The sequence below is a fragment of the Eubalaena glacialis genome, chromosome 10 (assembly GCF_028564815.1).
Source record: "Eubalaena glacialis isolate mEubGla1 chromosome 10, mEubGla1.1.hap2.+ XY, whole genome shotgun sequence".
In the NCBI taxonomy this organism is placed as follows: Eukaryota; Metazoa; Chordata; class Mammalia; order Artiodactyla; family Balaenidae; genus Eubalaena; species Eubalaena glacialis.
Window position 1 is genome coordinate 39,287,082 of NC_083725.1, and position 25,183 is coordinate 39,312,264.

The window sequence follows — 25,183 nt, forward strand, 5'->3', positions numbered from 1 at the left end:
TCAAGATTGAGATATCTATCAGACATTCAAATAGATGCCCATTGACATTGGCTATATGAATATGGTATTCAGGGAACAGGCATAGGCTGAATGTTAAAATGTTGGGTGCCTTCCTATATATAAACAGTATTGAAAACCAAGATACTGGATGAGGCTGCTAAATAAGTGAGGAAAAACAGAGCAGAGACCAAAGATATGAATTAACTGGCAAGCGTTACTAGAAGAAGCAGCCAGCTGAAGTAGCAGGAGGATCAACACAGGGTTGTTATTTGGAAGGCAAATGAATGAAGGGTTTCAGAAAGAGGTGAAAATATCACTGTGAAATGCTTCTATAGGTCAAAAAGGCTATTGGGGATTAAATACTTAGTTTGACAATGTGGAAGTCACTTGTTACATTAACAAGAGTCATTTTGGTAGGGGGCTAGAGACAAAAGGGTGATTGGAGCTGGTTCAAGACAGAATAAAAAACATTTGGAGACAGCAAGGATAGACAATGATTTTGAGGAGTTATGGGGAAGTGGGGTCAAGAGAGGGTTTTTTAATATGGGGTATTATAATGTATTTTTATGGTTATAGTGTTGATATGAGTAAGTGGGAAAATCAATGATGTAAGAGAGCAATGTGACTATTGTTAAACAATGTCCTTGAGTAGGTGAGAGTGAATGAAGAAAGTGATGGCTTGGCCTTAGATAGAATTACAGGAGTGAAGGCCAGGTATAGGAGACCAGGTAATTGTGAGTTAGTAGATCTTGAGACTAGAAATATTCTTTGGGATAAAATTATTTGGGAAATTGGGCCCAAAGAGAAGGAAATATATTCCCAACATATCACTTTTCCAGACAGATTGCAATATGTACATAGTCAAAAATAATATAAATGTTCTTCATTGGTTCTTTAACATTTAGTTATTATAACAGACCAAGCACAGAAGGCTTGGTTGTGGATACACAAGTGAATGAAAATCTTAATAAGTTGACAATGTAAAATAAAAATATAGGTTAAAAATATTGGTATAATTGGAGGTGAGAAAAGACGGAGGAGATTGTATGAGGGCAAAAATCTTCAATTTACATAGAAGAAAAGTAAGCTACTGAGCAACACTGATGGAAGAGGAAATGAGGGTTAAATATATTATTTAATATTTAAAAATTGTGATATCAAATATTAAGTAGAATAGGATGTAAATGAGGTGGTGTAAATGAACTGCATCTCATTTTTCAAGGTAAACAATGGCATTGCTTGTATTTGATATATAAGAAAATAGAGGGATAAAATAGGCAAGTTATTGAGAATTCTGAAGATTACCACCAGAAAATAAAAATAGAAATAATTTAGGGAAGTGACATGTAGGATACGGGATCGAAGATGGGGAGAGATACTGGAGAATATGGTTTTTATTAAACACTTTGCTGTACTACTGGATTAGTTGCCTTAAATGGGCATAATTTGACAAAATATCTTAAAATTATAATCTATCAACACTTTAATACTGTATAGTCATCAAAAATGAGATAGTTCTTAATGTGTTGACTTTTTTAGAGGTTTGTCATACATTGTCAAATTTTTAAAAAGCAAATTATTGATAATATGGGAAAGAAGTTATAGGTAAATATGTGTTTGTCAGTTATCTATTGCTGAGTAACAAACTACCCCAAACTGCAGTGGCTTAAAACAATAAACATTTACTATTGTTCACAAGTTGACCAGTTCACTGAGTGGCTCTTGTATTTGGAATTATTCATGTGTCTGAGATCACCTGCATGTAGGGTAAGCATCTATACTGACATTGTTGGGACCTCCTATATTTTTGGAAAGCATCTGGCTTTGGAAAGTGTAAATACAGAGTGAAGTAAGTCAGAAAGAGAAAAACAAATATCATATATTAATGCATATATGTGGAATCTAGAAAAATGTTACAGACAAACCGGTTTGCAAGGCAGAAATAGAGACACAGATGTAGAGAACAAACGTATGGACACCAAGGGGGGAAAGTTAGGGGGGATGAATTGGGAGATTGGGATTGACATATATACACTAATATGTATAAAATAGATAACTAATAAGAACCTGCTGTATAGCACAGGGAGCTCTACTTCACTGTACAGTAAAAATTAATGCAACATTGTAAAACAATTATACCCCTATTAAAAAAAAAAAAAAGCTGGTCTAGCATGACCTTGGCTGAGACAACTGGGCTTTCCTCTACGCGATGTCTCTTATTCTCTAGTAAACTAGGCCAGGCTTATTCACATGGAGGTTCAGGTGTCCAAGAGGGTGAAGTGCACAATGCTTCTGAAGATCTGTGCTCAGAACTACACAATGTCCCTCTACTGTATCATGTTGGCCAAAACCAAGTTACAAGGCCAGTCTGTAGTCGAGCAAAGAGCATGGATACAAGTAGGCCAATGATTGTGGCCATCAATAAAATCAGTATTGTATTATGCATTTTTTATAAGCACAGAAAAAGATTCACAAAGATGCAAGCTAAACATATAATTGCATTATATATGTGTTGTACGTTTGTAATGTGAAATTAAAGAAGCTGGATGATCTTACTCTGTTTCACAAAATTTTCTATTGTTTCATTTTCATGGAAAACATCTATGTATTATTTTAAGAAATTTTTAAGAGTTCCTTGTGCATTTAACAGATAAAAATATACACATGAATCTCATGGATAAACAATACCCAGAATTGACAAAATAGCAGATGAAGAGAGAAATAAAGAGATCATTTATCTGGGTTTTAAAAACTGTTTGGCAGTTCTCAGTCAATTTCTCGCTCCCCTTCCCCCAAGGCTTCTAAGTTCACACTTCATTTCCGGGGTTGAGGAGACATCAGTCAAGTGAGGCACCCCTACTATTTAGTGGCTAAGGGGTGGCACAGAGACAAATAAGGGTCAATTTGACTTATTAACTGTGTTAAAAATAGTCTGGAAAACAACATAGAAACTTATGTTTGTGACCCTGTGTGTGTGTGTGTGAGTGTGTGTGTATGTATTTCATTCTGGTGACTTTGTTACAGTAAGGAGAAAAGTCAGTATTCACTTCCTGTGTTCTAAAAGAGAGAAGCTACATATCAGAGGAGGAGTCAAATTCTATCCTGTCAAAGAATGAGAGAATTTGAGAAGCTGCAGTTTCCCTTTTAGGTAATGCTGGTCCACTGAGAGCAAAGAAAGAAAACTGCTTTCATTTTCACCGCTTTTCCTGCCCAGGGAGCTGGAGCAGCAATGGCTGGTGAGTCGCTCCAGGTTTTCTGTTGTTTATGGCTATGTTTTGTGGGGAGAAACAGCTCAGAACGAAGGAACGGGTGAGAGGAGAAGGAGCAATGAAGGGGGCACATACGAGACACAACTATTTTACTCTGAGACTGTAAGGGATGGAAACTTGGGGCACAGTAATGAGTATGCTAACAAAGTGTTTTAGACAATACATTACAACTTCTTGGAAAAATGGAAAATTTAGAAAATCTGGACCTATGTTTTTAAAACTTTCTTGTTGATTTTAGGCCTTTCTTTGGACTTCTGGACTTGACCCAGAGTTCTCACCCAGGTGTTACCTTGTCACAGTGAAAGGCCATGCAGTAAAAATGCAGAGTAACTTGAGTTTCCTACATATTTCTGCTCTCTGTGTGAATTTTATTTTGTAACAGTGAGCAAACCAGATACAGTTTGTGCTCTCAATCTCTGCACAGAGAGTCACCCTGTCAGCCCTGCCCATGGAAACAAAAAGGCATTCTTTTACAGGTGTAATATGTTTTACTGCTATACATATTGAATATAATGTGTTTTTAAATTAGGTATTGATAAAAATGACAGGAAGTGAAGGCATCATGGGTGATACAAAGACTAAACTGAGTCAGTCAACTCTCACTGACTTACACTGAAGTTGCTTCACTTCTCTGGACCTCAGTTTCCCCATCCAAAAAAAAAAAGTTAGAGAATTGAACATCCATAAGTATTAGTCTAAGTGTGGTCCTCAGGCTAGCAGCTTTGGCACCACCTCAGAAATTGTTAGAAATGTAAATTCATGGGCTCCACCCTGATCTATCAAAAAAGAATTTCTGGGAATGGAATACAAAAAGCTCTGCTTATCAAGCTTTTTCAGGAGATTATTTAAAATTGAGAACCACTGGCCTAGAATCAGATATCTAAGCTCCTCTCCGTATCTAAAATCCTATCATTCTCACAGAGAAAAGACCACCAAAAGAAGATCTGGTCAACATGGTGAAGTTAATGGCCAGGAACGTGCTTGATGGCATTTTTGATGATTTGATGGAAAATAAAGTGTTAACTAGGGGTGAGTTACAAAGATTAGGGGAAGAAGTGGACCACATTGTGAACAGGACTGGAGACCTAGTTGATGATCTCACTGAGAAAACGCAAATGGCAGGCAAAATATTTAAGGACCGTTTCTTCAACCCCAAGAAACAACTGAGTTTAAGTGAGTATCTCAGTAAAGGGCTAGTAACTTGTTCTTTATCTACTATCCTTATGCAGTTTTTGTCTTCTTATTTCTTTTTGCAAGTGGATAATATACTATTCACATTTCTAGCACCTTCTTTGCCTGTCTATCTTATTTAATGCCACAAAATGCCCTGATCTACCCAGTCCCTGTTCCATCATCCCCAGTCTGACACAGATTAGATGTTGAGTAAATATTTGTTAAAGGAATAAATGGTGTTGGTGCTGTATTAAATTAAATGATAGTCTTTACCTAATCTGTGCTACTCTGGCCATATACTGTGGCCTTTAGAGTCATTCCCAGATATAGAATGATCAGTAGAACAAAATCCACCATCTTCTTCTTAGCTGTGGATTACCCAAGGAACAAATCTCTGAGAACCTGTATTTCTCCTTGTTAAAGGAAGACATAGGGAAATTGAAAGTTTGAGGAACATAGATGTGTCCTTCTCTCTAGAGCATGTGTCGGCACACTTTTTCTATAATGAGCCAGAGAGTAAATATTTCAAGCTTTTCGGACCATATGGTTTCTGTAATAATTACTCACGTCTGCTGTTGTAGTATAGAATCAGCGATAGAAAGTAAGTACAAAATAAGTGTGGATGTGTTCCAATAAAACTTTATTTACAAAAACAGGTGTCAGGCTGAATTTAGACAGTGGGCCATAGTTTACTGACCCCTAGTTCAGGGTAAAATTATACATGAGTATATCCCCAATTCTTGGAACACCCTCTGGGACTATTTTGTTATTGTTGAAAGACTAACTTTTGTACAACAATGTATTTTTCTTCCTCATAATGAAAAGTGCTATTTCAGAAAACCTTGATTAATGAATTTGAATATTCCTTGAATTACAGAAGAGGAAGATAATGAGTTCTTCTTTGTTTCAGAGAAAATCTGCCTCCTCTTTCACTTGGCACAAAGTTACAGTTTTCTAAAACAAACCTGGAACTTAGAGAATGGGGCAAATCTCCATGCTTCATAGAGTAGTCAGTCCCATGCTGAGCATAGTCGTTTCCTAGTCAGTGCAAGGGAAAGAGTTTGAAGTGTATAGGTTCTATAAACTTAGTTCTGCTAACAAATTTTATTTTACTATTAGTTCAGGATCTCATCTGGAAAATGAGAATGATGAATCTGAGAGCACTGAGTCATCTTCTTCTTTGACAGGTAACTACCTCCAAATCACACATCCCAAGTGAATACTCTTAGACCCCTAGTGCTGTTAGAAGGTATTTCCTTAAAAACCTAGAAATTCTATGTTCTCAGTCAGTTCTCATCTTTGGAAATGACCTTCAGAATAGAGCATTGATCCTTAAATTTTTTCATTCCACCTCAGAATCTGAAGATGAAAGTGAAAAAAGTAGAGATGAGGAAAAAGTTGAATCAGCCCAGGCATTGGCTCTCCCTCCAACAGGTAACTGCCCCCAAACCCAGTGGCTCATGGGAACCCTCATTCATTACTTGGGGTAAGGCAGCTGTACAACGTCCCTACATTATAGTGGAAAGACCACTGAACTGAGGCTCAGAAAACCTGGCTTATTTCTCTCCTCTGCACCTAACAAAGTCCCTTAAAAGTAAGGTTAGCATTTACATCCCTGATATTCAATTCTCCTAAGAATGTGGAAGTTGAAAGTGAAGATTATGAAACTGAGAAGAATGCTAGATTGTCCCAGGTATCTGTTCTAACTATGATAGGTAATATCATGGACACATAATGACATTATTAGAGCAAAGACAGATAAAGAAACTCCTTATGGTGTAGTGGAAAGAGAACTGAAGTAAAACCCAAGAAATCTGTAACACTGAGCCCATCACTGTCTCTGATTAACCATATTTGCTGGTATAACCAACATTTCTGAGACTCACATTTTTAAATGGAGTTGATAACATCTCTGAAAGGATTCATAAAACATCAAAGATATAGGCAACTACCAACTGCACAAAACAGAATAAGGATGTGATTAAGAAAAACACATTAAAAAAAACAGCATGAGTCACACATACTATGTGGTCACCAAAGAATCTGATGAATTATTGGGCCACATTAAAGAACCATAGCATCCAGAAAAAGGGTAATGATAGTATTGTCTTCTGAGTACTATATTTTCAAAAGTTACAGAAAAACTTACAAAAGGAATAAAAACTTTGTCATCTTTATTCATTGTTATATCCATTCATACATTATATATTCATATACTAATTGAAAATCTACAGTATGCTATTTTAATTACTGTGTTTATAGCAGTGAGCAAGATAAAGTTACTTCTTTTATACAGTGTAGTGAGGGCAGATATATAGTAAACTCTCAAAAAATAAACAGTATAATTTCAGGGGATGTACACAAGAAAGTGGATTAGGCCATAGAAAGTGATATTGTTGTTGAGGGGAGGGGTACACATGAGTCAGGGTGAACAGTTATGAGAACTCTTTTGAGATTATATTTCAGTATATACCTGAACAATAGGGAGGGAATTGTGCCAAAATTTAAGGCAAAAACATTCCATGGAAAGAGGAAACAAGAACAAGGGCTGTGAGTCAGGAATGGTCTTGTCATGTAAAAGGGTAATAGAGAAAGCTGGTCTGGCTGGGGAGTAGGAAATGAGGGGGATATGGGTGCAGGAGCTGTCAGACAGACTGGGACGGCCATCGCATGTGGGGCCTCTGAGAGAATGCAAAACAATTCGGATTTTATTTGCAATATAAAGCCTTTAGAAGTTTTTGAGCAGAGGAGTGATAAACATAGAATAGAAAATCTACTTGTAAGCTATTTAAGTGTTTCAGTTGAGAGATAATAGCTTTTAGGCTGGGGTTGCAGTAATAGAGATGATAACAAGTGGTTATATTTGGGATCTATTTTGGAGATAGAGTCAACAGAAACTACAGATGGATTGGATATGGGCTAACGAAAGAGATGAAGGATTTGTAGAGACATGAATAGAACTAGAGGCTGTCATACAGAGTGAAGTAAGTCAGAAAGAGAAAAGCAAATATGGTATATTAATGCATATATGTGGAATCTAGAAAAATGGTACAGATGAACCTGTTTGCAAAGCAGAAATAAGAGACAGATGTAGAGAAAAAACGTATGGACACCAAGTGGGGAAAGAGGGAGGTGGGATGAATTGGGAAATTGGGATTGACATATATACACTAATCTGTATGTATTTTATACTAATATGTATAAAATAGATAACTAATGAAAACCTGCTGTATAGCATAGGGAACGCTACTCAATGCTCTGTGGTGACCTAAATGGGAAGGAAATCCAAAAAAGAGGAGATATATATATATACATATAGCTGATTCACTTCACTGTACAGCAGAAACCAGCACAACATTGTAAAGCAACTATACCCCAATTAAAACAATAGAAAAAAAAATGATTCTAAGTTTTGGGCTCAGCAACTGGGTGAAAGATATCAATTCCTGAGAGAGAGAAAACTTGTGGTTGAGAGAAAACTTGGGAGAAACCTATCTGTAGAAGAAGACGGTATCAGAAGTCCTTCTTTGTAAGTTTAGTTTAAAACATGTTACATCCAAGAGAAAATGTTGAACAAACAGGTGATGTACAACTGAGGAATTCACAGAGAGATGTTGGTACCACCTAGAAGAGGCCACCTAGGGAGAGATGTTGATAGAGAATAACAGAGACTCTAATATAGAATAATCCCACTTTTGGAAGTTTGGCAGATGAGGAAAATTTAGCAATGAACACAGACAGATTTCGAAAGAGTAGCTGGAAAATGCAGGGTCACAGAAGCCTAGAGAGCATTTTTCAAGAAAGATGTGTTCAACCATGCTAAATGCTAAGAAAGCAACAAATAGTCAGTGGTAACCTTGATAACAGGTATTTTGCTTAAGTTGTGAGGATAATAGCCATTTTATGCATACAAGAAAAAAAATCAGAGTTGAAAACATGAAAATAGTGAAAATAGACAATGCCTTTAACGGCTGTGCTGAGAAGTGGAGCAGAGAAATGGGACAATAGATGGAGGGGAAACAGAGTCAAGGAAATGTGTTTTTAAAAGATAAATTAAGATTCTAATATGCCAACGGGGATAGCATAGAAGGGAGAGAGGTAGAAATTGATGCTATAGAAGATACGGCTGAATAAATGCTTGAGTAAACTTCCTGTGTGTGAGAGGGAAAGGGACTCATAAGGAGTGGTATCACGCTTAGATCAGAGGAAGAACATATCTTTCTTTTTAGTAGGAGGGAAAGAACAGAAGGTGGGTAGAGATATAGGTAATTTCATGAACTTGTTGATTAAAAGGATGAAATTGTTCCTTTTTTTGATGCAATAATGTTATTTATTTATTTTAAAATATATATCTATTCTTTTTCAAATTCTTTTCTTATTTATGTTGTTAAATAATACTGAGCAGAGTTCCCTGTGCTATACAGTAGGTCCTTGTTGGTTATCCATTTTAAATATAGCAGTATGTACATGTCAGTCCCAAACTCCTAACTATCCCTCTCCCCCACCCTTCCCCCAGTAACCAAAATATTGTTCTATTATTTATTTATTTATTTATTTATTTATTTATTTATTTATTTATTTATTCTTACTTTTCTTATTGGAGTATAGTTGATTTAAAATGTTGTGTTAGTTTTACTGTCAGAAACTAACAAAGTGAGTCAGTTATACATACACATATACCCACTCTTTTTTAGTTTCTATTCCCATATAAGTCATTACAGACTATTGAGTACAGTTCCCTGTGCTATACAGTAGGTTCTTATTAGTTATCTAGTCTATATATAGTAGTGTGTACATGTCAATCCCAAACTCAATTTATCACTCCCCACTCCTTTCTACCCTGGTAACCACAAGTTTGTTTTCTACATCTGTGACTCAAGTTCTGCTTTGTAAATAGGTTCATTTGTACCATTTCTTTGGATTCCACATATAAGCAATATCATATGATATTTGTCTTTCTCTGTCTGACTTATTTCACTCAGTATAACAATATCTAGGTCCATCCATGTTGCTCAAAATGGCATTAATTCATTATTTTTTATGTGTGAGTAAAACAGTGCAGCAATGAACACTGGGGTGCATGTATCCTTTCCAGTTATGGTTTTCTCCAGATATATGCCCAGGAGTGGGATTGCTGGATCATATGGTAGCTCTCTTTTCAGTTTTTTAAGGAATCTCCAGACTGTTCTCCATAGTGGCTGTACCAATTTACATTCCCGCCAAGAGTGTAGGAGGGTTCCTTTTTCTCCACAATCTCTCTAGCATTTATTGTTTGTCGATTCTTTAACGATGGCCATTCTAACTGGTGTGAGGTGATACCTCATTATAGTTTTGATTTGCATTTCTCTAATAATTAGTGATGTTGACCATCTTTTCATGTATCTCTTGGCCATCTGTATGTCTTCTTGGGAGAAATATCTATTTAGATCTTCTGCCCATTTTTTTATTGTGTTTTTTTGTTTTTTGATACTGAGCTGCATGATCTGTTTGTATATTTTGGAGATAATCCCTTGTCAGTTGCTTCGTTTGCAAATATTTTCTCCCATTCCATGGGTTTTCTTTTCCTTCTGTTGATGGTTTCCTTTGATATGCAAAAGATTTTAAATTTTATTAGATCCCATTTGTTTATTTTTGTTTTTATTTTCATTACTCTAGGAGGTGGATCAAAAAACATCTTGCTGCAATTTATGTCAGAAACTGTTCTGCCTATGTTTTCCTCTAAGAGTTTTATAGTGTCTGGTGTTACATTTAGGTCTTTAATCCATTTTGAGTGTATTTTTGTGTATGGTGTTAGAGAATGTTCTAATTTCTTTCTTTTACATGTACCTGTCCAGTTTTCCCAGCACCACTTATTGAAGAGACTGTCTTTTCTCCATTGTATATTCTTGCCTCCTTTGTCATAGATTAGGTGACCATAGATGCCTGGGTTTACCTCTGGACTTTCTATACTCCTCCATTGATCTATATTTCTGTTTTTGTGCCAGTAACATACTGTTTTGTTGACTGTAGCTTTGTAGTATTATCTGAAGTCAGGCGCCTGATTCCTCCTGCTCAGTTTTTTTTTTTCTCAAGATTGCCTTGGCTATTCGGGATCTTTCATGTTTCCCTACCAACTGTAAATTTTTTTGTTCTAATTCTGTGAAAAATGCTATTGGTAATTTGATAGGGATTGCATCGAATCAGTGGATTACTTTGGGTAGTACAGTCATTTTCACAACAGTGATTCTTTCAATCTAAGAACATGGTATATCTCTCCATCTGTTTGTGTCATCTTTGATTTCTTTCATCAGAATCTTATAGTTTTCTGAGTACAGTTCTCTTGTTTCCTTAAGTATGTTTATTCTTCGGTATTTTATTCTTTTTGATTCAATGGTAAATGGGATTGTTTCCTTAATTTCCTTTTCTGATCTTTTGTTGTTAGTGTATAGGAATGCAAGTGATTTCTGCATATTAATTTTGTATCCTGAAACTTTACCAAATTCATTGATGAGCTCTAGTAGTTTTCTGGTAGTATATTTAGGATTTTCTATGTATAGTATCATGTCATTTGCAAACAGTGACAGTTTTACTTCCTCTTTTCCAATTTGGATTCCTTTTATTCCTTTTTCTTTTCTGATTGCTGTGGCTAGGACTTCCAAAAATATGTTGAATAGTAATGGCAAGGGTGGACATCCTTGTCTTGTTCTTGATCTTAGAGGAAATGCTTTTGGTTTTTCACCATTAGGAATGATGTTTGCTGTGGGTTTCTGGTATACGGCCTTTATTATGTTGAGTTAGGTTCCCTCTATGCCCACTTTCTGGAGAGTTTTTATCATAAGTGGGTGTTGAATATTGTCAAAAGCTTTTCCTGCATCTATTGAGATGATCTTATGGTTTTTATTCTTCAGTTTGTTAATGTGGTGTATCACACTGATTGATTTACATATGTTGAAGAATCCTTGCATCCCTGCGATAAATTCCACTCGAACATGGTGTATGATTCTTTTAATGTGTTGTTGGATTCAGTTTGCTAATGTTTCGTTGGGGATTTTTGCATCTATGTTCATGAGTGATATTGGCCTATAATTTTCTTTTTTTGTGATATGTTTGGCTGGTTTTGGAATCACGATGATGATGGCCTTGGAGAATGAGCTTGAGAATGTTCCTTCCTCTGTGATTTTTTTTGGAATAGTTTAAAGAGGATAGGTATTAACTCTTCTGTAAATGTTTGATACAATTCACCTGTGAAGCCATCTAGTCCTGGACATTTGTTTGTTGGAAGTTCTTTAATCACAGTTTTAATTTCAGTACTTGTGATTGGTCTGTTCATATTTTCTATTTTTTTCTGGTTCAGTCTTGTATCTTTCTAAGAATTTGCCCATTTCTTCGAGTCTATCCATTTATTGGTATAAGGTTGCTTTGAGTAGTCTCATATGATCCTTTGTATTTCTCTGGTGTCCATTGTAACTTCTTTTTCATTTCTACTTTTATTGATTTGAGTTCTCTCCATTTTTTTCTTGATAAGTCAGGCTAAAAGTCTATCAATTTTGTTAAAAATTGAACCAGATTTTGGTTTCATTGATCTTTGCTATTGTATTATTCATCTCTATTTCATTTATTTCTGCTCTGATATTTATGATTTATTTCCTACTAACTTTAGGTTTTGTTTGTTCTTCTTTCTCTAGTTGCTTTCGGTGTAGGGTTGAGTTGTTTACTTAAGATTTTTCTTGTTTCCACAGGTAAGATTGTATTCCTATAAATTTCCCTCTTAAAACTGCTTTTCTGTGTCCAATAGGTTTCGGATCATCATTTTTTTTGTTGTTGTCATTTGCCTCTAGTTATTTTTAAATTTCCTCTTCGATTTCTTCAGTGATTCATTGGTTGTTTAGTAACATACTGTTTAGGCTCCATGTGTTTGGGTTTTTTACAGTTTTTTTTTACGTAATTGATTTCTGTTGTGTTCAGAAAAGATGCTTGATATGATTTCAATTTTCTTAAATTTACTGAGGCTTGATTTGTGGCCCAAGATGTGATCTATCGTGGGGAATGTTCCATGTGCACTTGAGACAAAAGTATATTCTGCTGCTTTCAGATGGAATTACCTATAGATATCAGTTAAGTTTATCTGGTCTAATGTGTCATTTAAGTCTGTGTTTCCTTACTAATTTTCTGTCTGGAAGATCTGTCCTTTGGTGTAATTGGGGTATTAAAGTCACCCACTATTACTGTATTACTGTCATTTTCCCCTTTCATGGCTGTTAGCATTTATCTTACATACTGAGGTGCTCCTCTGTTGGGTGCATATATATTTGCAATTGTTATAATTTCTTCATGGATTGATCCCTTGATCATTATGTAGTGTCCTCTTTGTCTTTTGTGAGAGTCTTTATTTTAAAGTCTATTTTGTCTGATATACATATTGCTACCCCAACTTTTTTTTAATTTCCATTTAAGTGGAATGCCTTTTTCCATACCCTTACTTTCAATCTGTATGTGTCACTAGGTGTGAAGTGGAGTCTCTTGTAGACAGTGTATATATATATACACTGGGTCTTATTATATGGGTCTCTTATATGGGTCTTGTTTTTATATTCATTCAGCCAGTCTATGTCTTTCAGATGGAACATTTAATCCATTTACATTTAAGGTAATTATTGATATGTATGTTCCTATTGCCATTTTCTTAATTGTTTTGGGTTTGTTTTTGTAGGTCTTTTTTTTTTTCCCTTCCTCTTATGTTCTCTTCTCTTGTGGTTTGATGACCATCTTTAGTGTTGTGTTTGTGTTGATTTTTCTTTTTTATGTGTATATCTATTGTAGTTTTGGAGTTTGTTGTTCCCTTGAGGTTTTGATTTAGTAGTCTATATATGTACAAGATTGTTTTAAGTTGCTGGTCTCTTTCTTGCCTAGAGAAGTTCCTTTAGCATCTGTTGTAAAGCTCACTTCATAGTGCTGAATTCTTTTAGCTTTTGCTTGTCTGTAAAGCTTTTGATTTCTCCAACGAATCTGAATGAGAGACCCACTGGTTAGAATATTCTTGGTTGTAGGTTTTTCCCTTTCATTGATTGAAATATATCATGTCACTCCTTTCTGGCCTGCAGAGTTTCTGCTGAAAAATCAGCTGGTAACCTTATGGGGATTCCCTTGTATATTATTTGTTGCTTTTCCCTTGTTGCTTTTAATATTTTTTGTTTCTCTTTAATTTTTATCAGTTTGATTAATATATGTCTTGCTGTGTTCCTCCTTGGATTTATCCTGTATGGGATTCTCTGCACTTCCTGGACTTCAGTGAGTGTTTCCTTTCTCATGTTAGGGACGTTTTCGTCTATAATCTCTTCAAATATTTTCTCAGACCCTTTCTCTTTTTCTTCTCCTTTGAGACCCCTATAATGCAAATGTTGGTGAATTTAATATTGTCCCAGAGGTCTCTGAGACTGTCCTCATTTCTTTTCATTCTGTTCATTTTATTCTGTTCTTGGCAGTGATTTCCACCACTCTGTCTTCCAGCTCACTTATTCATTCTTCTGCCTAAGTTATTCTGCTCTTTATTCCTTCTAGCGTATTTTTCATTTCATGTATTGTATTGTTCATCTCTGTTCTTTAAATCTACTAGTTCTTTGTTAAATATTTCTTGTATCTTCTCAATCCATGCCTCAACTCTTTTTCTGAGATTTTGGATCATCTTTACTATCATTACTCTGAATTCTTTTTCAGGTAGATTGCCTATCTTCTTTTCATTTAGTTGTTCTTGTGGGGTTTTATCTTGTTTCTTTATCTGGGACATACTTCTCTGTCATCTCATTTTGTCTAACTTTCTGTGTTTACAGTCTCCTTTCCACAAGCTGCAGGATCTTAGTTCCTCTTGTTTCTGAAGTCTGCTCCCTAGTGGGTGAGGTTGGTCCAGGGGCTTGTGTAGGCCTCCTTGTGGAAGGGACTGGTGCCTGCCCTCTCACAGATGGACCTGTGTCTTGTCCCTGTGATGGGCAGGGCCATGTCTAGGGGTGTGTTTTGAGGCAGTTGTGAGCTCAGTACAACTTTAGGCAGCATGTCTTCTGATGGGTGGGGCTGTGTTCCTACCTTGGTTGTTGTTTGGCATGAGACTTTCCAGCTCTGGGGCCTAAAGTTTGTTGGATGGGACCAGGTCTTGCTGCTGAAATGTGGACCTCTGGGAGATCGCACTCCATTCAATATTCCCTGGGGCTTCTGCTACCAGTTTCCTTGCCCTCACAGTGAAGGATAGTTGACATCTGCCTTCCCAGTAGACCCTCTAAGACCCCTAGGTAGTTGTAGCCTGCATTCCTATGGAGGTACTGTTTTCTGTGACTCTCCAAGAGTGGAGTCTCTTTTTCCCCCAGTGCTATGGAGCTCTTGCACTCAAGCCTGCTGGCTTTCAAGACTAAAATGCTCTGGGGCTCCTTCCACCCAATGCCAGACCCTCAGACTGTATTGGAGGGCTATTTTATGTGGAACTTCTCTGTGTAGCCTGCATGGGTTTAATATTTTTTGGTGCAAGGGTTGTTTTTAGTATAGATGTCTGCCACCTCTTTCCTCACTGTATGATGGCTGTTATTCCCTTTATAGGAGGTGTGACTTATGTTGTAGTGTCCAGAGCCTGCAATGGATATTGAGCAGGGTCTCCCCTTTGCCCTGTGATTGTTACTTCCTTGCTTCCTTCCTTGGAGTCTGCTCCCTAATTGTTGGAAGAGAGGCTCCCAGATCTGTTTCTTAGCTGTGTTTCTGATCTGTGGTTTGAGGTAGGCAGGACTGCAATACTCCTACTAGGAAGGAAGCCACTGAGTATTCCTCCTCTGGAGCTGTTCACCTATGGGTGTGCTCTGTTGTGTCACCTTTCACCCATTGTGAGAGCTCTCAGGTTACACTGTTGATGGCACTGCTTTCGGCCCCACCTTAACTGTGGGTATGCCAGCAACTAGCCCTGGTATCTCTCAGAATATTTTTTCACCAGACCTCCAGCATAGATCCACTGAATTCAGGTTCCAGGATTGCAAGTAGTCATGGATCTGGACTTACTGTGGGTGCTATGGGGGCAGCTCTGACTCTAGCCTGGCCCAACCCCTATGTATATGTGCCCACAAAGTCTACAGATGCTAAAGCTAGGTCCGTCTTGGCTGTGGGAGCATTTGTTGCCCATTCAGACATTCTGTAGGTGCTGAGATTACAAGGCTGGTCACGGGGATGTCAATTGAATCTTCACACAGCTGTGAGGAGAGATTTGAGTTTTTCTTCCTTAGTTGCATGTTCCCTGGGGCTCAGCTGTGGTTTCAGCCCCACCTCTGCATGTGGGCCACCCACAGAGGTCTGCTCCTGAGTCTTCCATGGAGCACACGAGTCTGCCCCGGTGGGGAGGGAGCTTGGATGCAGCACTGAGGCCAGGGTCACAAGAGCCATGGTGGTGATGGGCATGCAGTAAGCCAGTGGTCCTGGGCATGAGGGAGCTGGCCTGGGGAGGCAGCAGCCAACATGTGGGGAGAAAGGCTGCAATGGCTTCTCCACCCCTTAAGTGTCACTTAATCTTGGCGCTTTGCTTCTACGGTAGTCCAGGTTTCCTCCACAAGCATTCCTGGTTGTGGATTTCCTCACTCCTGTCCTCTCAAGCTGTCTCCTTGCAGCCAACAGCAGTCCTTTCCCCGGGTTTGCTCTCCAAACCCCATGTTCCAACACCCAGGCCCTGTGCGCACCAGTGGACACGCATCTCAGGCTGGGGCATGCAGGGCTGTGGCACAGACTGTCTGTGTAGGTCTCACTCTGTCTTGCCTGCCACAGACCAGTTGCTGCACTCTCTTCCAACAGCCTCAGAAGCTCCCTTTTGTCCCAACTGATCTTCCCACAGGTGAGTGTGCTTCCTTGGATGCAGGAACCTCTCCTCTCCTTCAGCTACCCTACCCAGGGGTGCCGTTCCCATCCTGCTTCCTCTCCTCTTCTTTTTCCCTTCTCCTTTCCTTCATCCTACCCAGTTATGCAGGGATCTTTCTTGTCCTTTTAGGTGCCTGAGGTCCTCTGCTAGTGTTCAGCCAGTGATCTGTGAGAATTTTTCCATTTGTAGATGTATTCTTGATGTATTTGTGGGGAGAGATGAGCTCCACATCCTCCTACTTCTCAGCCATCTTGATCTCCATCAATGATATTCTTATGCAAAAATATTAGAAGGAATAAAAGGTTTGTTGCCTAAGGGAAAATGTGAACCAGGGGATACTTGGTAGCTATTTTCAAGTATGAGAAGATAACTATTCATTAACAAGCAGTCATAAACTTTTAATCTGTGCCAGGTATCATTCTAGATACTGGGAATACAGAGATTAAAGATATCTTCCCTGTCTTAATTATGCTTACAGTACAGTAAACACAATTAAGATAAAAATAATTATTTATATGGGACATTTACATAAAATAATAGAAACATAGGGAAAGGTATATTGAAGTCATGGGAGAATTCATGGGCTTTACAGGAAGAGGAATTAGATGTTTTTTTCTGTATGTTCCCAATGTGGAAAATATATACCAGTGCTTGGAAAGTTCACACTTTATGATGCTCAGAACTGTTTAAAAATGCCTTAGAATGTTGTAAGTACCTTGTTAGTGGAGATATTTCAGAGAGTGGTAATAATAAAGTAGGCATATAGTCAGCAGAGTTCAAATATCTGAATAATGACCTTATTAGGCAAGATGAACATTAGGCTTCCTTCCCAATCTTAGATATCATGTTTATGTGAGTCTAGTGTGTTGGGTCTGAGAAAGCAATCAAAGTTGTGACCACTAACAAAAACAGAAATTTATGGTGGGTTCAGTAAGACGCAGAAAGTAAAATGGGGAGTATTCAAGATTTGTGTTTTAGTCATTTTAAATATGAAATGATTTTCTTATTATATTAAACTTTGTGGTGGGCTGGCAGTAAGCATTTCTGGAGAATGAAAGCCCAGTCAAAAGATCTACATAACTTCATGGCAGTGGATGTTACTGTTTAATAAACCATTTTTTCTCTTTTAGCTCCTCAGGAAACACAGGCTTCCCAACCTGGGAAGTTAAAACTTTGTCCTCCTGATCATTTCCATACACTGAAGACAACGAAGGAAGATGAGATGATATGCTTTGGAAGATTTTCCATTTAAACAAGATACTGGGACTCACTCAATTTTAGTTCTTGTTACAAATGTCCTAAGATCAGACCAAAAGCACAGGATGTTATTTAATCATGTTATCTAATTATCTGGTTCTTACATTTGATTTCCTGTCTCTTCTATCACATTCTGAACTCCTATCCACCACCCAACTGAAGCCAAGTTCCTAGAGTGTATACTCAGACCTAGTATATGTTTTCAATTTCAGGTATTGTCTCTTTCCTCAAGAGAATATATTTCCATTCCCAAGCTCTCCAGCCATCCACTGTTTAATTGTAAGGGCCTGTTTTGTATGAACTTTGGAGGCAAAATTAGGAGGTCTGGAGCAACTCATTTTGTGTCTGTTAATTGCAGATATATCCAGTGATGGAGAATGAAGGCCGGACACGCCTGGCCCTCATCATCTGCAACAAAGAATTTGACTATCTTTCTAATCGATATGGTTCTGAGGTTGACCTTTTGGGAATGCAAGATTTGCTTGAAAACCTTGGATACTCAGTGGTTGTAAAAGAGGATCTCACAGTTCTGGTAATGGACCAGGAGAGTGGGACAAGCTTCCTTCCCTCCTAAACAGTTTTGAACCTCTTCCTTAGCACCTGTAAGAATAAAATGCATGTTATAGAAATTATATTTGCTCCAGAATAGGATTCCCTTAATTTCAGCCTCCTCCCATGCACAGTCTCATAGAAAATATTTAGAGCAGCTCTATGTAGCAGTATTTCCCCCAAATGTTGGATCTTTCTAAAGTTCTCAACCTGGGAGGAATCTATTACTTGATAGCCTGGGTGAGACATAAGCTCTGGGCCCTGAAAGTTACTGATATCTACAGAAAGAGCTTATGAGACTTTTACAGTTTCAATATCATGTGTGTAAATGTAAAACCAGGTGTGTAGAAAAAAATTGCACATACACACATAAAGAAAATGTTGTGATTCTGGCCGTGCCAAAAATAATCCCAGAGGGCTTTAGACAAACCATTTTAAACCTAACTTTCTGCTCTTCCAAGATGAAGGAATTTGTTGTGTTTCTAATTTTTGTCAATAGAAAATTCTCTCTGTCTCTGCCTCTGTCTCTGTCTCTCTCTTTTTAATAAAAACTTACAGAAACTCCAACATGTAAAACAGATGAAAGCAAAGCTCTCGTATTGGAGACATATCATCTCACTTGCCCCTCATTATACTCCATCTCCCAGTATCTTCTTAAGTGTAAGGTTCTATTGAAAACCATTGGGCTAGATGCTATGTAAAATCTCTACTAACTTTAATATTTTACACATCTAATTTCCTGGTTTTATGTCAGAATATAATTTATCTTACAATTCCATTCAGTCCAAATCACCTGATTCTTTAGTGCCTGCTCCTTTTTGTGAACTCCACCTATTATTTGAGTATAAACTATATAAGGAGAATTCCTCAATAGTAATTCTAGAGTGTTTTTTCAGGAAATGGAAACAGCGCCAAGACAGTTTGCTGCCCGCCAAGAGCACCAATCCTCAGACAGCACATTCCTTGTATTTGTGTCACATGGCATCATGGATGGAATCTGTGGGACAAAACACACAGAAAAAGACCCAGATATTCTTCGTAATGATACCATCTTCCAAATTTTCAACAGCCATAACTGCCAGAGTCTAAAAGACAAACCCAAGGTCATCATTATGCAGGCCTGCTGAGGCAGTGAGTCTGAGTTCAGGAAACCCAGGGAGTGGCCATGTACTTCTTTCTATTAGTCTAGAGTCTAGCCTTCATTTTCCCAGGGATGGGGAGAGAAACAATATTTCAGTATAACTCTTAGGTCCAGTCCAGAAAGAAATTGTAATAAGGCTGTACTATTTTTCTTTTTTTTTAAGAAATGATAAATAGCCTAGAATAATGAGGAATATCCTGATTATTTGGGACTAGGTTGTCAACATGGTCATTCTAAACTTAAGTGGGCTTTATGTGGTTCCCAGTCAGTGAGGCAGTTTTTCTAGTAGCAAGACATTTGCATTTTTAATAAATGCCATATTGAAAGGAATAATTGTAAAAGAGACTTTCTGTGTGTATGTGTGTGTGTTAATATAACATCTTTTATAAGACATGGATGTCTCAGAAGGTGCTGGGGTTGTTTGGGTGACTGACATGGGAGAAGCCTCTGCATATAGGTATGACCAATTCTTGCAGTGTTCCATCTGGAATGATGCCATTACAAAGAGTCATGTGGAGAAAGGCTTCATTGCTTTCAAATCTTCGACTCCACGTAAGTGACTTCAGAGAGAATAATTTCTAGATCTCCTATTAGTTTCTTGATCACAGGCTTGGTTATGATCATATCTTATCACTAATATAAGAACATTTCTTCCCTAACTAATGAGATATTTAGGTGGGGAAGATATTTAAGTATTGAGATTTTCATGACTGGAAACCTGTATGTATTGATACTGGAGGAAATTTTCAAAATAAACAGGACTTTGGTGAAGACCCAGATTTAAAATAGTCCAAAATAGTCTATACATAAATCAAGAGGTTTTTTAGATGTAACAATGGCACAGAAATGTATCATCTTCTCAGATTTGGTCCAACTGATGATCTACTAACAACTAAATGAGCCAACCAGTGAAACTGTAAAGCTTGCTCAACACCTATCGGCCTGTTATTTGAATCTAGTCTCAGGTTATTAGTTAACATTCAAATGCCTGACTTCATGAGAGTGCAGTCAGTGACTGAAAATCCTTCTTTGGCAGGAAAGTCACAGTAGAGGTAGAAATAAAAGATATTCTTGATTGCTCATGGTCATACCTGTAGAAAATCTATTTAACAGTCATTCATGATATTGTCTTATCAATGATTTAGATAACAAGGGCAGTTTTAAAAACCTAGTTTATACAAGTTCTAAGTGCTTTAGTGTAGTAATTTCAAATTTTAATGTGCATGGGAATCATTGAGAATCTCATTAAAAAATAGATTTCTGATTCAGTATGTCTGGGGCAGGGCCTGAGATTCTTCATTTTTTAAAAGCTCCATGGTGATGCAGTGCTGTTGGTTCATGGCTGCTTGTGACTAGGAAGGGATTAGAGGACCCTCTGAGTCTACCTGGGGAAATAGGAAAAAGACCATGCAGGAAACACCCATTCCACAACTGGAATAGTTCTACTTCTCTTTGTTTTACATATTGGAGTTTTAATAATATTTTATTTGAAAGAAGAGTTCTGTGCTTTTAGCTCTTAAAGGAAGTTTAAAAAGTATATGCAGTCTGATACATACTCTAAGAGATTGTTTAATTTAATTGAGGAAATAAAGTCTAATATGTGAAATTCTTGCATTAATATTTTTATATACATAACTATGTGCAGATAATGTACTAGGTGCAGGGCATGTGATACACAGCTAAAGCAGGCATGGTCACTAAACATTACAGAGTGTATGGTCAGGCCAGGAAGACAGAAATTAATTGGGGGAAAATATCTGTTATGTTTAACAGAAATAAATAATGATTGTCAAATGTGATAAGTGTTTTAAAGAAAAAATGTGTGCTCACATTTGAAAGATGAAGGAGTTAACCATATCAAGGGCATGAAAGACAAAATCAAACAGACTCACTTATGTCACGTGGTTTTAAAATGGAGCCGAGAGGCCATTAACGAAGTGAGCTTTATGCACATCTTCACCAGCTGAAACATGAACTTTTGAGCTGGACCAAACTACAGATATGCCAAATATTCCAATAACTCTGCAAGAATACCTGCTACTTGCTCCAGTAATGGACTTTTGCTGAGTGATAGCCTTGGCAACCAATCATGTTCAGTCAAGTCTAGCTTTCTGCCTTGCAACACCAATCAAAATTCTTTGTAAGCAAATTATGTAGACATTCCCTTTTTTGTCTTAAAAACCTCTGATTTTGATCCTTAGTGGGACACTATTTGGATTGCTACCCAAATCTGTGTGCCTTGAATAGCAATTCTTTGATCCCAAATAAATGCTTTTGCTTGATTATTGCCTCTTAACATTTTTAGGCTGACAAGGGTAAGAGAGGAATATTCCAGACAGAAAAAAAAAAACAAAACAGTGTACGAGGAGGGCGTGAGAAAGAAAGAAAGGAACTTAGAAAAAAGAACCAGAGAACCAGTGTGGCTAAAACACAGAGCCAGGGGACAGTAACCAGAAGAAATTTGGAGAAATACACAAGAGCCACATAATTTGAGGCCTCATATGTTAAGGAAGGATTTGGTCTTTTGCACTAATATATTTTAATACTAGTTTTACTTTATACTACTACTAATTTTATTTTATACTATTTCATTGCTTAGGTGACTTTTAAGCAATGAAATGATAAAATTTTCTTGCTTATTTTTCTTTTTAAAAAATTTTATTGAAATATAGTTGATTTACAATGTTATGTTAGTTTCAGGTGTACAGGAAAGTGATTCTTTTTTTACATTCTCTTTCATTATAGGTTATTACAAGATATTGAGTATAGCTTCCTGTGCTATACAGTAGGTCCTTGTTGGTTATCTATTTTATATATCATAGTGTGTATATTTTAATCCCAAACTCCTAATTTATCTATCCCTCCTTTCCCCTTTGGAAGCCATAAGTTTGTTTTCTATGTCTCTGATTCTATTTCTATTTTATGAATAAGTTCATTTTTATCATTTTTTTAGAGTCCACATATAAGTGATATCATATATTTGTCTTTGTCTGGCTTACTTCACATAGTATGATAATCTCTAGGTCCATCCATGTTGCTGCAAATGACATTATTTCATTCTTTTTAATGGCTGAATAGTATTCTATTGTGAGATATATATATATATACATATATATATATATATATATATATATATGTATGTATATATATCTCACATTTTCTTTATCCATTCATCTGTTTATAGACACTTAGGTTTCTTCCATGTCTTGGCTATTGTAAATAGTGCTGCTATGAACATTGGGGTGCATGTATGTTTTTGAATTATGGTTTTCTCCAGATATATGCCCAGGAGTGGGATTGCAGGATCATATGGTAGCTCTATTTTTAGTTTCTTAAGGAAACTCCACTGTTTTCCATAGTGGTTACACCAATTTACATTCCCACCAATAATTTAGGAGGTTTCCTTTTTCTCCACACCCTCTCCAGCATTTATTATTTGTAGACTTTTTGATGTTGGCCATTCTGATCGGTGTGAAGTGATACCTCACTGTAGTTTTGATTTGCATTTCTCTAATAATTAGTTATGTTGAGCATCTTTTCATGTCCCTTTTGGCCATCTGTATGTCTCTTTTAAGATGATCACTGTGAGGATTCTGTGGAGAATGAATTACAGTACAACAATATTAGATGTAGGGAGATAGGTTAAAATGCTATTGCAGTATTACAAGCCATAGGTGATAATGATAGTCTTGGGATGAGGTAAATATTTGGATCCAGGAAATAATTAGTATATAAAATTTATATGGCCTAGTAGTTTAGCGTGTATGTCTGATGAACATGAAGACATGATTGAGGTGACTCAAGTTTTCAAGTGGAGAACTCTGGTTCATTCATTAAAATGGGAACCCTGAAAGAAAATTTGAGATGCCTTTGGCATATTTCAAGATGAAATGAAGAGTGGAGAGTTACATAGCTGTATATTCCAGAAGAGAGAGCATTTGAATTTTGGGAGATGCTTGCCTAAGAATGATATCTAATATTCTAAAAATGGATCAATTTATCTAGCAACAGAGAATAGAAGGAGAATAGATCCTAAATCTAAGGTTTGAAGAACTCTAGAGTTCAGGATCTGAGACAGAAATATTAGTCAGCAAATTATACTAAGAAAGTATGGTCAGGGAATAAGAAAACTAGGAAGATGTGTTGTCAGAGTTATGAAGAAAGAATTTGTTGGAGTTACCAATATTTTCTGATGTGAATGGGAGACCAGGTAAATGTGAGGCCTGATAAATGACCATTAGACTTAATGAATTAGAGGTCATGGATGACCTTGGGGAAAGTCATTTTGTAAAGTTGTTGTGGGAAGGAGAAGACAGACAGAAGTGAGCAAGCTAGGAGGAAATGAAGATGTTGAGTAGAGATAAATTGGAGAAATTTAACTATAAAAAGGAAGGAGAAATAGGAAGGTAGCTGCAGATAAAGTGACAATTAAGAGAATATTAGCTTTTTCTGATAAGAGAAATTTGATCACATTGCAATGGTAAAGAGAGGTAGTAAGTCAAAAGATGTTCACTCAATAAAACAGTAAGTGCAAAAAAATTATAGTATTAAAACAGTATGGATGAAGAGGAGGCCCAGAGTCAAGGACTGTCAAGACCTGGCTTCTTTTATCCTATTATGTAGTAAATGCTCAAAGGATTTATGTTCTTTTCTACTATTTGCAGTCCTAGAGGCCATAATGTTGGCCCTGCCTACTATGAAAGTCAAAGGAATTTATAATTGAGGGTCTATGATGGCTTCTCTGGGCCTGTTATGGAAACATCTCAGCATTATCCAGATTTGGCCTCCCTCCTTCCTACGAAGCACCAAAATGAAACTTTGTTCAATAGCTATGGCTCTAAGAGTCTTGTACACTTATATGGTGGCTGAATTCCCCCATTATTTTAAAACCGTTTATTTTCAGGTAATGTTTCTTGGATACTTTACACAAATGGCTCTCTCTTCATTTCCCAACTTATCTACTACTTCAACGAATAATCTTGGTGTTATCATTTGGAGGAGATTTTTCGAAAGGTAGGAATCTCCATGTCTTTTCAATTTATGTCCCAGAAAACTTTGTAGAACTGTTTGCAAAGCTTTTCTGTGAATTCTGAAGCTCTTAAGTCATCTTGATACTCCTTCCTGTACTCTAAGTTTATGTAAAGAGGAAGTTTTTGGAAGTACACTACGTAGAACCAGAGTGAGTTTTTCTGATTCTGATAGCCTTGCTTATTTAACGAGTGCTTTTGAGAGTACTATTTCATTTGCGTAGGTACTATATCCAAGGAAAAGCTAAAAAGTTCTTCTGTTTATATTGTACTATCTGACCACAACCTTAATACAAACTATATACTATATACTCACTTCTGAGAAGAAGTCCAGAATTCCCTTTTAAATTTTTTAAAAAAGATTTCTTTACTATTTTAGGTTCAACATTCATTTGAGACCCCAAATGTACTGACCCAGATGCCCACGATTGAAAGACTATCCATGATACGATATTTCTACCTCTCCCCAGGGAATTAAAATCATGCAAAGCATCCAGATAAATGTATCCAAGAAGTGGATTTGGGTGCTCCCTGCTCAGAGTCTATACAAAAAGTCTGGACAGAATGGAGAACAATGACAGAGTGCTGCAGCACCGTAGTCACTGAAGCTCGTCTTATCTGCCTTTTCTTACTGGCTGCTGGTAAAACCGTAGTTTTATTTGACTTTGGCCATTGTATAATGACTGCACATGAAATGATAAAAGTCCAAAGGTAGCTTGCTAGAAAACATTTCAGTCCTCATTTCTCTCAAGGATCTACTCAGTGAATATAAAATATTTAGTTTTGATGCATGCACAAACATGCTATGTAGAGCAGATGTTTAGCTTCCTGACTTCCGAGAAGTCAGTTTTGCTGAGTCACATCCCTTCTCTGTTTGTGATGAGGGCTGCCTGGACCACAGTGTCAACTGTTA

At 37.0% G+C, this 25,183-nt stretch overlaps 1 pseudogene; it reads left to right on the forward strand.

Annotated features, from left to right (window-relative positions):
- The first annotated feature begins 3,117 nt into the window (after positions 1–3,117).
- Positions 3,118–24,875, forward strand: LOC133099144 (inactive caspase-12-like; annotated as a pseudogene).
- Positions 24,876–25,183: the final 308 nt, after the last annotated feature.